This window comes from Coturnix japonica, chromosome 3 (genome assembly GCF_054131305.1).
Source record: "Coturnix japonica strain WE chromosome 3, WE-NBRP24, whole genome shotgun sequence".
In the NCBI taxonomy this organism is placed as follows: Eukaryota; Metazoa; Chordata; class Aves; order Galliformes; family Phasianidae; genus Coturnix; species Coturnix japonica.
In genome coordinates, this window is record NC_140665.1 from 44,623,340 (window position 1) to 44,636,877 (window position 13,538).

At 37.6% G+C, this 13,538-nt stretch overlaps 1 long non-coding RNA gene across 1 annotated transcript; it reads left to right on the forward strand.

Moving 5' to 3' along the window:
• Positions 1 to 250: 250 nt before the first annotated feature.
• On the forward strand, positions 251 to 11,418 carry LOC146761385 (uncharacterized). Its single transcript, XR_014943991.1, has 4 exons — positions 251 to 364; positions 7,577 to 7,638; positions 9,367 to 9,409; positions 10,405 to 11,418. It is a non-coding gene; the product is annotated as an uncharacterized LOC146761385 (long non-coding RNA).
• The last annotated feature ends 2,120 nt before the right edge of the window (positions 11,419 to 13,538 follow it).

Genomic DNA, 13,538 nt, shown 5'->3' on the forward strand with positions numbered 1-13,538 from the left:
AAGGCTCTTGTTTCCCAAATGAGTTTGCTTTTATGATACCTATGGGAAGCTTTCTGTTCTATTCATTTGTTTGTTTTTCAAATTGGCTGTTCTGTGAATTCTAAGTTGTATTTATAACATACACTGCTCACCTCTAAAGTTACCTCCAGAGAGTATGATTCAACTCCCTTTGGCTGAGGCATTTCATGTAATTAGCTACACCTTCTCCAGCTGTTCAGCTCAGCTCAGCTGTGTGCCTTACAATGAAAGTCCTGTAACCACTTATTTCCCCCTCAAGTAGGATTGTTGCAGCATGCAGGAAGAGAAGGGTGCCTTGAGCTGACCTGGGGCCTTCGCTGACTCCTGAATACATCCAGTCAACACTGTAAGTGTGTATTTATTTTATGAGATATATGTTTAAATGAGCAGAATGATTCAGATTTTTCAGAAGATATGAATACCTACTGCTAGATGAGAAAGTTGTGGTCTTACGTTGGGCTAAACAATGATGTCTGAAAACAATCTGCCTGTGTAAAATTTTGCAAGGATTTTATTTGTTTGTCTTTGCCTTTAGTGTCCCATTTTATCCTTTAAGTAGCCTTCCTCTGGCTTTGATATGATATTTACTTCCAAGGCACTGTTCTAAACTCTTTCATATTCTCTTCATGTGTTTCAGCTGGTTAATTAATCAAATAAATACTGGTATGGAATTGTTCTTTGCTATGCCTTCCTATGACACAGAGCTGGTAATTAATGTCAGAACAAAATCTTCAATATGCTCAAGTATGCTTTAGTATTCACCCATATCACTTATGATACTGGTAGGAAAAAGACTTAAGAAAAATAGGTTATTCTGCTTCTTGTGAACATAGTTTGTATACAGTACCATAGATTCTCTAACACTTGAAGGTTATGTTTATTATTAATTTGAAAACTCTACAAAGACTAATTTGAAGTCTCTACAAAGCTAAAAGTAGAGGAACCTGAGTAATGAGAAGTATTTCCTAAAAGACCATACCTCCCAACAAAGTTTTGTTCTTAAATATAAAGTATCTTTGCTGCAAAAGACCTCGATGTAAATGGACAGAAAAATGAGCAGCTGCTGATGAACACTTAAGGTAATGGAATTTTGAATAATGTTGTGAAAGAGCAGGACTTTGAACAGATAATGTGCATAGTATTTAGCTCCTCTTGTTTACATCAGTGTTGATTATTACCCTTATATTTTAGGAAATGATAGTCAACATCCATCACTGCTGCTCCTTGTTTTATTGGATGTTCCTCCAACATAATAATTTTTCATCAAGCTACTGTTCATTCCTGTGATTATTCCCTTTTCAGTTTTCAGTGACATGCACTTAGCTTTGCTTATGCTTCCATGTTTCCTTTACTTCTTGGACCACATTAAACAAAAAGCACTCTCAATTTGAGATTAACTAGAATTTCTTTGCTTCAGCAGAGGTGCTGTTTTTCTTTCAGATATGTCATAGTAAACAATTGTGATAGAGATATTCCAAACACTCTAGAGCTTACAATTTTATTTTTTTTCTGTGTAACAGCAGTAAGACATTTTGTGCTGTGTAAACATAAGAAACTGATCTGTAGAGTCTAAGAGAGAACAGGAAGACTGTGAAGGACAGTATTAATTACACTATATAAACTCAAATGCTAATATTTTAGGCATATTTCAAGTTGTCTTTAATGTTGCAGAAGCAGTAGTGAAGAATAGCTGTAAGAATGTATCACTGAAATGCAACAGATCTTAGGCTGCTTCTGGATCCTCTTGTAATTTTGATGCCTCAGACTTCTGCATCAAAGTTCCATTAACAACAAGAGTTAGAAAAAAAATATGTTTCTTTCAGATGCACTTATGACATTAAGACTTGTGTTCTGTTGACTTTTAATATGCAACAGTCAAGACTAATTCTCCCCATTACAGCATTCTGAACAAAATGATTTCCAGATCCACCACAGCAAACTGATAACTATAATGATCATTTAGTATGTACTGCCTAATTCAATTTTTAAATGCTGTCTTTTTGGTTCTGCCAGATGGGTACTCACCTTATTCAGAAGTTAGGTCACCCTCAGTCACTAATTCCCAAAACTCACAGCTATTTTAAAAAATAAATAAATAAATAAATCTTCCTCTTTAGAGGCTCATTAATATAATTTATGTATTATTTTTGAGCACTAGGCCCTTTTTGGCATGGCAGTAGAAGGAGATGATTAAAGCACACATACTTTCAACAAACATTCCACTGCAGCTCAGCCAGAAACTATATATGTGGACAAGATTTTCTATTTGAAATTCTGTGGTTTTTGCAGTGTGGAATGTCAGAGCTGTTAACTGCCAAGATCTCTTCAATATTTTACAATATAACCATATGTAATATTCACTGATGTAAATTTCAGCAGTAACAGTGATCACTATACACCTAGAGTAGGAGAGTCTGTGTTATTTTGTGTTATTTGCTATTTTTACATGATGTGTATGTAAAAGGAAATCCACAAAAATTACACTTTTTTGGTCCAGTTTTCATGTAAACATAAGCTGAACTACACAGTCTAAGAGAGAACAAGAAAACTGTGATTAGTATTAATTCCACTATATAAACTTTAATACTGCAACAATATGAAGCACTCCTTCACCTTATTCTTCCATCTAGCAGTAGTGACATCATGCACCATAAATCAGGCTTAGTGGCTCATGAATTAGCAGGCCTCCAAGCATATACTGACATGATAATTAAATGGTCCAGAGAAAACCGCTTTTAGCCCTGCACCAGAAGAGAAGGAGAGGAACACAAAGAATTGATGAATCCTTTGAAGAACATCTTGTTGGCTCAGAGGGCCTCCTATCAACATCTCATAACATCTCTGCATCCACTGATGAAGACTATCACTTTTTTCTCTCAGAGATATGACTCTTTTTCAGCATGCCCCAGTTATGTGAATTTAGTCACATGGCAGACTTAGAACCTGAACTTGTAAACTATAAAATGTGAAGTGAGCCAGAGCTTGTGCCAGATTTTAGCTCAGTTATGCATGCCATCTTTGTACTTCCTGGATTTCCTGTTGTTACTACTAAGTAGCACAATTGTTGCAGACTCTACTCTTAATCCTCAATTTCCCCCTCCAAAAAGTGCCACTTTCTAAGAATCTGTCCTTTGTTATTGTTGCTCTCCTAAAGAGTATTACAGCAACAAAAGTAAACAAAGCTATGGAGAGAGCTAAGAAACTTATCTAAATTGTGCTTGATTTACTGGTTTTGAATAGAGACTATGCTGAAACTAGGTTGTGAGAAATTACAGTTCTAGCAAATGTGGGAGGTTTTGAAGTGGGTTGTTATTTAAGATTTTCTGACAAAATTGATTGCTAGCTACATGAGAACCCCCTCATTACTACATCACTCAAAATATGAGTGAAACATATGAATGAATGCACAGCAGAGCCATGTTTAAAAGGCTGAGAACTTAAGTGTAAATGTTACAACACAGACATGTCGGAAGATAGAAAGGGCCCCAATCCTCTCCCTTTGATATCATGAAATTATCAAGGTTGGAAAAGACCTAGAAGATCATCCAGTCCAACCATGACCAATACTTCCCAGTTAAATCATATCCTCCAGCACAACATCCAAATGTTTCTTGAACACCTCCATGGTCAGTGACTCCACCACCTCCCTGGGCAGTGCATTCCAGTGCCTAAAAGAAGAAAATAAAATAGACCTGTGGTGTCATTTCGTAAGTTTGATAAAGGAAGTGACATAATAAATATTCATGCTCATCCTCCTTTAGTGATGTTGTTTTTCATTTTGATTGGTGATTTTAAAAGGCACATTTCTTAGTTCTTAACTTTTGGAAGGTTTTTTATTATACTGCTCCTACAAGTATGTAAAAACATCTCAAGATAAACCAGTATATACACAGAATCTAGAATTTTATCAAGTGAAATGATGCTGGTGCTCTAGAGAGATGAAAATGTTTTACTGAGCAATAAACAGCCTGAGGATTTTTATTAATGACAGACTTGTTAATGCGTGAAATGCCTCATAACTTTTCTCCAGGATGTTTAAGCTAATAAGCTGCTAAGAATAAGATACTAATTTTCCTTTCAATAATCACTAGCACCATTCCATTGACTTTGCCGATATCTGTTCTGCCTTACACCAATGCAGTTAAAGTACTGAGCCTTAAGTCCACACATAGGTGTGGGCAGCAGGTCTTCAGGGTGAGGTAGAAGTAATACTCTTGTCTAAGCCTAGTTTTTGGATGACTGATAAGACTAGCAATATCACCATAACTAAAATGAATCCTAAATAGTAACTTCTCAACAATTTTGCATCCATGTAAAACTTGTTTCTTCAAACTGACAATTGACAACTGCTCCTCAATTAAAATACTTAGCAGAAAGAAAGAAAGACAATTATTTAGTTAAGTTACAACATCTGTATTTGTCTTTCCTTTTGTTCTAAGTATGGCAGCAAAGATCAGTGGGACTGGACAGTGCCAGGACAAGAGACAATGGGCACACACTGGAACACAGGAGGTTTCTTCTGAACACCAAGCCGTGCTTCTTACTTCTGTGCTGTGTGGGTGACAGAGTGCTGGCACAGGCTGCCAGAGAGACTGCGGAGTCTTCTTCATGAAGATCTTCAGCAGCCACCTGGACTCAGGCCTGGGCACCCTGCTTTTCAGGGAGCTGGACAAGATAACCTCCAAAGGTCCTTTCTGTGTCAACCACTCTATAATTCTGTGGCATTCCAAATGGTGGTTGGTTTTGCCTGTTGTTTTAACTCAGGAAGGGAAAATCTGCACAAGAGCATTTTTCATTTTGTAGTCAAAATGAAAGACATAAGATAAAATAAGTATAGAGTTGTTTGAAAGATAAAGAAAAAAAAGACAATTCTTTCAAGCTATTAAACAAAAAATAAATCACTGCATCTGAAATTCAGATGAATCGTCTAAAGGTGCTTGCTAAAGTTGCATACAAGTTCTCTAAGTGTAACCTGGAATCTGAAACACAGATCATAACTATTTGATTTGGTAAATGTGTGACTGCACATCTGAGGTTGCCAGACTGTTGCAAAGTCACCAACCCTGAGGCCTGATGTGCCTGTAGTGCTTTAGGAAAATGAAGTTATCTGGTTAACTGAGTACAGGACTACAGAATGGTCATGGAATTGTTAATGTGTTGATGTTTGATCATCTAGCACAAGACTTTGCTTAAATAAGTGCTAAGTTCAAACCAGGGCCAAGGTTTTTTTTTTTGTTATTGTTGTTTTTTAAAGAATTTGACATACCTGATGGGTGGGGGAAAATCTGCTGATGTAGTGTATCAAGACCTCATCAGAGTCTTTGATGCTGTCTCCAACAGTGTTCTCCTGGAGAAGCTGGCAGCTAATGGCTTGGACAGGTACACTCTTTGCTGTGTGAAGAACTGGTTGGGTGGCTGGGCTCAGAGTGTGGTGGTGAATGGAGTTAAATTCAGCTGGTGACCAGTCATAAGTAGTGTACCCCAGGGGTTGGCACTGGGGCCTGTCCTGTTCAGTATCTTCCTTTATTGATGAATTGGACAAGGGGATTGAGTGCACCCTCAGTAAGTTTGCAGATGACACCAAGTTGGGAGGAATGTCAATCTGCCTAGGGGTAGGAAAGTGCTACAAAGGGATTGGGGGATACTGGATGAAGTTCAACAAGACCATGTGCTGGTTCCTGCACTTTGGCCACAACAACCCTAGATGGTGCTACAGGCTTGGGGGCAGAGTGGCTGGAAGACTGTAGAGAAAACAGATCTGGGGGTATTGGTCAACACTTGACTGAAAAAGAGCCCGAAGTGTGCCCAGGTAACCAAGAAGGCCAATGGCATCCTGGTTTGTGTAAGAAATAGTGTAGCCATTGGGAGCAGGGAGGCGATCATACCTCTGTACTCAGTCCTAGTGAGGCAGCACCTCAAGTAATTTGTTCAGTTTTAGGTCCCTTACTACAAGAAGTTGTAGCCCTGAAGTGTGTTCAGAGAAGGGCAAGGAAAGTGGTGAGGGGTCTGGAGCACAGGTCTTAGGAGGAGCAGCTGAGGGGATCAGGGATTGTTTAGTTTAGAAAAGATGAGGCTCAGGGGGTGATATTGTTGCTCTCTACAACCACCTGAAGGGAGGTTGTGTTAAGATGGAAGTTGGCTTCTTCTCCCATGCAACTAATAACAGGACTACAGAGAATGGGCTCAAGTTGTGCCAGGGGAGATTCAAGTTAGTTGTTAGAGGAAAAAAACCTTTGAGAGTGGTCAGGTGCTGGAATATGCTGCCCAGGGAAGTGGTGGAATCACTGTCCCTAGAGGCACTCAAGAAATGTTTAGATTTTGCACTGAGGGATATAGCTAAATGAGAAATATTGGTGATATCAGGATATTGGTGATGGTCAGACTAGATGATCTTAAAGGTCATTCCCAACCTTGGTGATTCTATGATTTTAATTGCTGCTGAGATTTGTGAGTCAAGTGCAACATTATAGAGTAGGGTCTTAACTGCTCTCACCTGTAAAAATTCCCTGAAATACTGAGAAGGATGAAAAGGGAAAGAAGAAACTGGAAATGTTGTAAGTGAACAACTGAATAGACTGAACAATTATGGGGGGGGAACACTGGAAAGTGATGATGCCAGTATATCCAAACATATTAAGCTTTCAGCTTCCCATTCTCTTCAGATTTTCAATGACATTTTCTTGGTTAAAGGGTAAACCAGGCTGTAAATGCCCTTGAGTCATACATAATTTGTGTAACTCCAGTTTGGCTAATGTTATTTTTGCACACAGTTTTAGGACAGCGTATGGGATTAACTAATTTAAAACTGACTACAAGTAGAGAATTGTATGTTCCCTCCAGTCATGCTCGAATTTATCTCCCCAATTATCTTTATCAACAAACATTTCCAGATTGCTTCTGATTTGTCTATTAAACTAGACTTGGTGCTAATCGAGACTGTTTGTAACCTAGTAATCATACTGTCAGCTGCTACTAGCTCTATGGAGATGGCAAGATTCAGAGAAAAACAAAATTTCAATTAGACGGTTATCTAACCTGGTATTTGTTGATGGGCATATTATGTAAATTCTAAAAGGGCAGAAAAAAGGATATATTTAAGAGACGTGGACAGAGGTCAGCTGATGGCCCATCTCTGCAGTCAGGATTTTAAGTCCTTGCACATGAGAAGGTAGGCAAGAGCCTGTAGTGAGATATGTTCCACTGTGCTTTTCTAAGGAGTATTAAAGCAATTATTCACAATTCACACTCAATTACATACGTAAATCTGGAAGCCAAAAATGCACAACTGTTTTGCAGCACTATAAAAAAAAATAATAAAAAAAAAAAATCACACTTTTTGCAAAATTATTTGAAAAATACTGCATATCATTCTGAATTTGCTGTGTTTTTTTTTTCATTGAATTAATTCTTTATTTTCATGACAGTAGCACTTGCACTCACATTTGCCTCAGTGGTTTGTATACCTGATCATGCACACTCTCCAACTCATAATCTTGCCCGAAACGTTACAGTGACAGTCAAGAGGGCAAAAATTAACATTATTTTTTTTTCTCCTCAGTCTGGAAACTAGAATCTGGAGAGATCAGGGTTGTTGGGAGTTCTGCATTTCTTTCAGTAGAGGTAAGATATAACAAGCACGTGAGTATCCTATTTTCAGAAGCACTGGCTTGAACATAGCAGAGACCTGGTCAGAGCCAGATAGAATCACAAGGTTGGAAAGGACCTACAAAATCATTTAGTCCAACCACATGCACGGCCAGGTCATAGTTTGTCTTTTAGTAACAGTCAAATTTACATCTTCCTTTAAAAGTATGTTGTAGAAGTTTGACAAGCTGAAATGAATGGATTGCTTATTGCTTTGAAATTTATCAAACTGTGATTCTAGGAAATAGGAAGGAATGCATGCTTTAAGGCATAATAATTATGGGATTTATAAGAAGTATAAAAAGGCCACTTCAAACCAATTTAAAATGATTGCACACAGGCTTTCTCTCATCCTAGATTAAAAAAGATTGTCTGAAATCAGAGTAGGAAAGAGGCAAAAGTTTTTATATATGTTCTTTCCCATGTTTCCCTTCAGACCTAAATCCACATGAAATTGCTTGGGTCAGGCCCTGTGGGTCTTTGTGCAGGCACAGACTGTTTCAAAACTGAAGATCAAATATCTTACTTCCTATAATAATCACAAACGCAGTGGGATCACAGAACAGAAGACATTGTTTCTTAGATATCCATATTTCTAAAGGCTCCTAAGCAGCTTCATAACTGCTGTTGTCCATAAGTGCACTCAGTCTCTAGTTTGTTGGTGTTCAGAGAATAAGTGGGAAACACTGAGAGGTGTGAACATGCTTCAAATGAACTGGCTGCCCAGTTAAACAATGGTTAAATCTCATAAACCTCAGATGTAGCTATATGAATTTAATCTCTCCATTCCTACCCTACATTTAATGGGAGGGAGACCTTTAGAATATCAGGCTCTTCCATGAAATGAGCTCCTTTTTCTTCCCTGCCCATGTAGGCTCTGTAGCTCTCATGGGTACATCATATGGAATCCTTAAGGAAACAATTGCCAGTGTAAAATTACTAGTTAGATCTTTTCACTTCTATTTTGTTCAAGACTCTGCTTAAGATTTATAGAAGCAAGTGTACAATGTTTACTTACGTGCAAAAAGTACAAAGTTCAGAATGTATGCCTATTTTTAGGAAAAGATCCGTTAGACATTTTCACAAAAAAAGAGCTGAAAATTCAAGTTATTTTCTGAAAAAAACTGAGGAAGACACCCAAGAAAAATCAGAAGAGAGACACCTTATCAGTGTGAATGTTGATGAATGCAGATAAAAATGATGTATGTGCAGCTGCCAAGAGCCACAGTGACATACCTACAGCTAATCACGGTAAGACATTCACACAAAATATACTGAATGTATGTAGTAGTGTTACTTAATGAACTGAAGAGACCATCTGTCTCTGAAGCTGTTAGAAATAGGACTCTACAAAAAAAACAACAGAAGTCTTATTCTTTGTCTCCAAGGTATGGACATGCACCTTATCAATATGCATCTGCTAACCTTAAAATTAAGCCAGAACATGACACACAAGGCACTCTGAACAAATATGGAAGGAAGAGGAGAAAGAGATCTAAGATTTTATAAAATATGTTGGTGCACACATATTAAAGACAAGCTTTATTTCTGCTGTCCTTCATATACGAAGTGCAAACATATGCAAAAGCAGAGGTACTGATGACCTTTGCCATTCTATAAATGTTCTACAAATAGCTTTGTAGAATAACTGTACAGACTTTGAATGAAATGAGAATATAAAAAATGTTGTATGCTGCTGCTTAGGATGAACTCAAGAAAGCCAAGATGTCTCCAAGAGATTGAGAAGGTAAAGATGACACCTGCTGGGACAGATAACTTAACAGGAAATACGAGACAATGAATTCTTAGTACTGGAAACTAAATTAGAATTAGAAATAGAGAAAGAAGAATAGTAAATTAAGAAATTTGTTTTAAATTAGAGAAAATGGGCATGTGTGTGTATAAAATTAAAAAGGAATCCAGGAAAGGGAAGGAGAACTTAGTCAAAAAATAATGCCTTTAAAGAGTAAGAAGATGTTCTGGAAGCACTGGAGGTCAAAGACAGGAACAGAGATTTGACCTCACAACTTGGAAAACAATTTGTTTTTGTGCCAGGCAGGCAGCAACGCATGGTAGGTGAGTTTGGGAAGGGAAGGCTGTGGGCAGCTGCAGTACCTATGCTCACTCAAAAAAGTAAATAGCATGCATGTTTTTCTTATATCATATTAGGAGAAGCAATATCTTCCACTCGAGAAGCTGATCTTAGTGATGCTCTGGACACAATCAAAAGCAGCATATGCGAGGAAGAGACATTTGTCCCTCTTCCAGATTTTTTGGCAGTCACTCTTGCCTTGTGCTAAAAAACTCTTTCATCCACCTAAAAGCCTAACATAAAAGAAAAATTCAGTATCAGCCACCTCTCCTCCCACTGCATCCAGTCAGAGTTCTTTTGGCTGGAACTGGCCTAATTTTTTTGTCTGCTTTCTTAACAGTCCCTGTGATCTTATCCCACTCCTGCTAAAAGGCTCTTCTTACTTACAAGGATCTGCTCTGTAACATTCATCTGTTCCTTCATATTGTCTGCTGCTTTGTCCCTAGCTACTCTGCCTTTTAACCTTTCTGTTATAGTTTGTTTTGTTACTGTGGTTCTTGTTTTTGCTTAGCCTTTCATTCATACTTTGAGCCTCAGTCCTTTGCATCCTATCTGCTCCAGCCAGCTTTTCCGACTGTGCTTAGAAATGTCAAGGTCCTAACAGGGTTATAAGCTGTTTTTTGATGCTTTTTGTTTTGTTTTTTGTACAGATGGCTTGATGAAATAACTTGCAAAATATGAGAGAGAGGGGCAACATTTTCACCAATTCAAGTAGGCAAGCAGAGAGATTGTACAATGATTCAAAAAATCCTTACATAGCTTTGAGAAGCTATAAATAATTTAACACTTTGATTTCCTTGATACGTTCCTCTTTCTGGGAAATAAATTTTAAAAAAGTATTATTTTGTTAATGAGTTATTTCTATGAAATAACACAATAATAAAAATAATAAAATACAATTTTATATACTTGAATGTCAACTGCTGAGTCACAGCCTCAACCACTGACTGAGCACCTGAGGAAATTGACCCAGTCAGCCCTGGGAGCACAGGTGAAGGCAGTTCAACTGGGAGACTGGAAGGGGTGTGGCCTGGCTGCGCCTCTCTTAAACCTCATTTAAGGGCTGGCTGCTACTAGGGAAGGATTTCTGTTTGGAGATCCCTCTCTTGTGGAGTCTCTCCTGCAAGCCTCGATCTTCAGAGATGGGTAAGCACCTTTACTTTTTCTTTGAAATACCATCCTATCCATGCTGGTCCCTTTGCTGTTATACTCCTGTATCACCCTTCAACCACGTTAATCTTTCTAATTGTAACATTTATTAAGCCAGTCAAACTAAAATACTAAAATGACTTTTTGGAATGTCTTTAAATGGATCAAGGAGGAGAACATTACCCCGATGTAATACGAGGATTTCTAGGAACACCCTACTATGAACTTGCAGTTTTAATTGAGAAATGGGGGCCCCTACAGGTTACAGGAAATATTTCCTCCCCATCCTGCATGGTGAATTAGATAAATACATCTTAATTACAAAAGAGCAAATTCTCAATTTCATATAGAAGAGTTACAAGTATAACTACACTGTTTAGTTTTGTTCTGTCAGAACATAAGTGCAGCACTGTACATGCCTATAGAAACTGTGGCAATTTATTACTCTTCTAAATGCCTAACAGCATTCTGTTAACATTAAGCAGATGTTTTCAGTAGCTTTGTTTAATATATATTCTTTCACATAGCAGTTGTGTCTATGCATTCCTCCACAATTAATTACAGAAATATGTTACAATATCTTGTGAGAAGGAGAAGGCCCAGGTTTCTACAGTCTAAATCACTCTGTTGACCTTCCTCAGACTTAATTAGGCTGTAAGTAGGACTGCCAATTGTATAGTTGAGAAGAATATTTTGTAAACAACATTCATATTCTGATTGAGTACAGATTTCACTTCTTTTTTTATTCCCATATTATCTTTTCCTCTTATAAAAATGCAAAGGATGCAATACACATAAAAACACCTTGGGCATTGCTCAAATCTTTGAATATTTTGTATGGATGTTTGTTTTGGCAACTCCTTCTGTAACATCAAAGGGTCTTTGGAACATCAACAGAGGTCATATTTTGGTGACAACTCCTTGTAACCATTCCTAAGAGGCTACTGGCATTAGTTCAGTACTTTGATTAAGACACTTCTCACTTGGCTTCAGCAGCATTTTGAGGAAGAAGTTATACATGAGATAAGACCAAGAGTTACAAACAGTGTGTTCTCCTTGACTCATTTTGGAAGACTTACATAAGCTATAGATGTTTAAGATCTTGTTCTAAGCTGAAAAATTGTGCGTATCTTCCCCTAAAGGAACAACGGGAGAGCTTGATTATCATCTTAAATTGAATTAATGACAACTTTGATCATGTTATAATTCACAGAATGGAATGTAATGCTATATTGTGACAGAAAGTACAGTAATAGTAGTAGAGTGGCACAATCCTAAGCTGTAACAAATAAGAACAAGATCAAATGCAACAACCATAGACACAGAAACAAAGGAAGAAAAACTGCTTACCTCTTTAAGTCCTCAAGTAGGTAGAGAACCCCAGCAAGATACTCCACTGCCAAACCTTAAATGAGGTTTGGGAAGGGGTGGATCCTGGTTCCACCCCTTCTGGTCACTCAGGTACATTGTATGCACCTGAGCTCCCCTGGGTTGATCCTGCCTTTCCACCAGGTGCTCAGTCACTGCTTCAAGCCATGACTTGGCATTTTCACTACACAGCTTTAAATTGTTACATATTTAGCTACTTTGGGGTGCTTGTTTCATCAGTACAAGCTGTTAGAAGCAAATGGTAAGAACCATTAAAAATCTATTTTGTGTATAATAATAAAAAAAAATGTTTGCACCTTTAAACAAGAAAAAGAATACATACACAATTTTTTCAATGCAAGAATGTTGACAATTTTAAAGCTATGCTATCTTTTCATGATGATAGTGTAAATGAGTGGTAACAAAGCAAGATTTCTTCATAAAACAGTTCTCACTATAGCACACACAAATAGTTCTGTTTTTAAAAAGACTGATAAAGTAAAAACTAATTGAGTGTTCTTGATAAATATCCATCAGTATGGAATGCTGCAAGGACTTTGAAGTGCATTCAACATAGAAAATATGTCAGCCTGAATCTGCCAGCAAAAGAATGCCTCCTTAATTTTTAGCCACAGACACTTTAGCACAACAGGTAAAAACAGACATTTAAGTGACATGAAAAATTAGCTTTGTAGAGAGCAACCCTAGGCTATTTGTAATCACAAAAAATAAAGTCAGCAATGACTTCCCCAAAGATGTTATAGATAATGAAGTCTTGCAAGACTTTGTGCATTTTAATCACTGTGTGTCAAATTGCAAATCATGTCAGCTTTTTTGGGAAGCCCTTTCTACAGCCTGACACCTCTCCAACAGAAGCAGAAGGGACTGAGATGCACAGTATGGGGGATGCACAGTCTGTCAAGCTGCTGGTAGGAAATGAGGACATATTCAGGCGAACAAGCACCCTAAGCAACAACTGCTGGAGCTTTTCATTGGAGGAGTTGTCCCTTGAGGTGCAATTTACTATTTAAATTTGTCAAAAGCTTTCAATTGAAAGTTTAACTGCATCATTTGGGAATATTTTTATGAAGAAAGATGAGCTTAACTCAAGGATGTCCAGTTAATATAGTGCTTTGGGTACCTATAACACCATAATATAAATGGCACTGAAAATGATGCAGGGACATCTTTCTTTCTTCCTTCCCATTTTAATCTATGGATAGAAAGTTTATGCTCCAGGCCTTCTGCCTTTTATGTCTTCTCATTG